Source organism: Acyrthosiphon pisum, chromosome A1 (assembly GCF_005508785.2).
Source record: "Acyrthosiphon pisum isolate AL4f chromosome A1, pea_aphid_22Mar2018_4r6ur, whole genome shotgun sequence".
Taxonomy (NCBI): Eukaryota; Metazoa; Arthropoda; class Insecta; order Hemiptera; family Aphididae; genus Acyrthosiphon; species Acyrthosiphon pisum.
The window spans coordinates 99,615,314-99,618,924 of NC_042494.1; positions in this window are offsets into that span (position 1 = coordinate 99,615,314).

The window sequence follows — 3,611 nt, forward strand, 5'->3', positions numbered from 1 at the left end:
AATGTTGGTATCAATATATAGCCTATAGGTATTATACTAAACAATTAGTTTGATTTAAATTAATATAGAAACAATTATATTTAACATGGTCTAATCAAATATTATAATGCAATGCTTATAGTTTTATGTAGACTACTAGTACTCAAGTGGTGTGTCGCCAAAAAAGTTGTTTATTAATTATATTGTACGTGTTCAAAGTATAAATATAATATGACATTATTATGGCGTTATGACGTTATGGTAAAAACAACGGATTACAAATAAGAAAAACAAAATTGTGAAAATACTACTAATATTGTTACGTTTTCAAAAATACATTAATCGTTCAAGTGTGTTACCATTATTATTGTTTTTGGCCAAATGCGGTAGTATTTCGTTACGTAAACTATAGGTACCTATTGAAAATATCAAATAAAGTAAGTACTTTCCAATAATTTGCCTATCTTTATATAGAATTTTTTCAATTGATATGGATTACAGATAGGGCTACTGGTTTTCATTTTTAATAAATTTCATAAGAGCGTTCACAGAAAAATAGTAAAGAACACCGTTTTAAAATCAATACTTAGGTATGGATATAATATCATAATTCTTACAATATTTAAAAGTTAAAGTTTTTATTTAATTATTTTGGTGGTTTTTTTTTATAAAATACTGAACAGCCCCAATTTTATAGAAACTATAATATAGCAGTTGAAAAACATCTATAGCCTTAAAATAAACAATGGTTTGTTATGCACTATATACCACGCCTTTTAAATAATTGAGCAAAAGAATGTTTTTATTATTAATTTATGCTTCCCTTTATTGATTATTTTATTTGATTCAAAAAATTATAATTAAGGACATTTAAAAAAATAGTCTTGGTAAATAAAATAACTAACATCGTTTAAATCTGTGTGTAGGTATATAGGTTACTAATAAGTTACCTACTAATAACAAATTATCATAATATTTTGAAAATATTAATTGTACTGTGTAACTATTATATTAAATTTTTATTATTATATCCTTAATTCTTAAGCTATTTTTTGTCGGATATGGCGTAATTAATAATTATGTCTTATTACCTACTGTTAATACAATATTTTTAATACTATAATATTTTGTGTTTTAAAATTGTAATTCGCTCAACAACTACCTGTTTGAATAATTAGGATAAATTGTTTGATGAAATGATGAATGATATTAATTGTAACATATTTTATAAATATTATGTCTTAATATAATATTCACAAATGTGTACTAGTTATATTAATTATTATTTAAATATTATTCATTACATGACTGTATTTGACGGGGGCTGGGGGCATTTATAAGGCACAACAATACTTTTATTAATCAAAAAGGTATTTATTATATTTTATCATTTATAATTGGTTTATATTGGTATATATAAAAATATAGTTATCCATATTTAAATATTTAAGTTAAATAATAGGGAAAATAATATAATAGTAGTATATTGGTACTTATATATTATTATATTAATGAGTATAATAATGTAGCTTGTAAGCGAAAGGTAATATTTGAAATCAATACAACAAAAGGAAAGTTAAATAATAAGATAGTATTGTACCTATTGAAATACAGTCGCGTAGATAGGTACCTATGTCGTTATCTAAATTTGCTTAATTTAAATTTTATGAATTTATATTATATAATAATAATCATGATAACATTGCATCATTTATTTTTTCTAAGCTTATAAGTTTGTAGCGACGTATATCGTAGAATGCAGGCACGAATAACTTAAAATTAGTTCAAACATTTTTTAAATTTTAATTCCATGTATATACCTATTATCCCTAGGCCCTAGCAGAGGCGTAGACTCCTGAAAGGGAGGGGGATCAAAAAAAGAAAATGACAAAGCTAAATGGGAGGGGAAAATTAGAAATTCCTCCACCCTCTCAAAACTTTTTACTATGGTAATAAAAACCCAAGGGGGCGATCTGACCCCCATGTCTATGCCACTACATTAATATACGTAGTATTGAAAATCTTGGTGACCCAACATATAATATATGTTGAATTACAATAAATCTAAATTTTTTGTTACTTACATAGTTATACATACAATTATTGGTACAAATTTGAATTTTAAAATTTAAATAACTATAAAACAAAATCGCACAAATTTTTTTTATATAGTATAGTATTTTTTCTTTATTGCTAGATTAAATGTTTCTCTACTAGGTAGTTGGGTCTAGGATTTTAATCAGCGAGAATTTAGGAGTATATAAAACTCAAGTTTTAGCGTAAGCACGAAAACATCGCCTTTTGCGCTATACGTTTGTTCATGAAAATACGATAGAGTATTAAATATTATGATTAAAATATTAAAATAAAATGCTGATTGGTCGAAACTCAAAAAGGTTTATAAATATAATACTATTATGATCGCATATTCGCATGCAACAGTAAGTTCATGTTTTGTATTATGAACATTTTCCAGATAACGCGATTAACGATGTCAGTACTTATTTCTTATTGGACCACTTTTATGGTCTTGCGTCAAGTCCAAATAACGCGAAACCGTATATAGGTACCTACTACAGTATACCTACTACTTTTATTTCCACTTGAAAACATTCAGAACCCTACAACTAGCGTCCCAACTAGTAATATATTGTTCAGTATTCTAGTGTCTGGGACCCAACTCAGATCTAAACAGATCGACGGATCTAAATAGCCTTCGAATATTAAATTGTATATTATTATTGTTTCGAATTCATTGACATCATGCGGGGCCTATAACACGACAATATTTAATTTATAAAACGTTTAATAACATGTTATATTATGTCAGAACATTTTATACATAATGAATAATAAAAAATATATATTCTTCTATACCCACATAATAATATTATAACCCTGGTAAAAGTGGTAATACTAGTAGGGATATAATATTATATAATATAGTTTTCACTAGGTACTTCACTGGGATTGACGTCCGTAAGTCCGTATATCGTACACATGCAGAGTTTAAAGGCCGTATCCGCCGCCGCAGTGTGATGATGGTATAATAATATGATTATTATAACACGAGTGCCGTTGTCGTGCAGGTCGCGCGGGGGAGGGCGGGGTGGACTGTTAATTTAAATTTCAATCGTCCGGGATGATTTCATGCGGTCGGCGACAGCGGTGCGAAGCGTATAAGTACGTCATGTACATATGACATATCTACTACATAATATTATATTATATACATATAGCGGCTGGTTCTGCGGTATATTGTCTGGGGCCGAGCTGTATAGTCGCGCGTATTTAGCCGTATCGTACAAACATAATAATAATATTATACGTATTATAAATTATAATGGTGGTCGGTGCCAGCCGATGCGGTTTCGACGACGATATAATAATAATAACACGTCACCGGGAATAAAATAATATCATACACGCGCAGTGGCGTCGAAAATCTCCAGCAGCGGTCTTGTTGACGCGTCACGCCGTTACGCATTATACAGCCTTATCGCCGGTCTCCAGCATCCCGGGACGCGGCGGCGGCGGATCGTGCTAGCCGGCGCGCGCGTCACCGTTACAGCCGCCGCCGCCGCCGTCGTTCGCCAGCATCCAGGCGAGCCCCCGTACAACGGGCGGCAGCA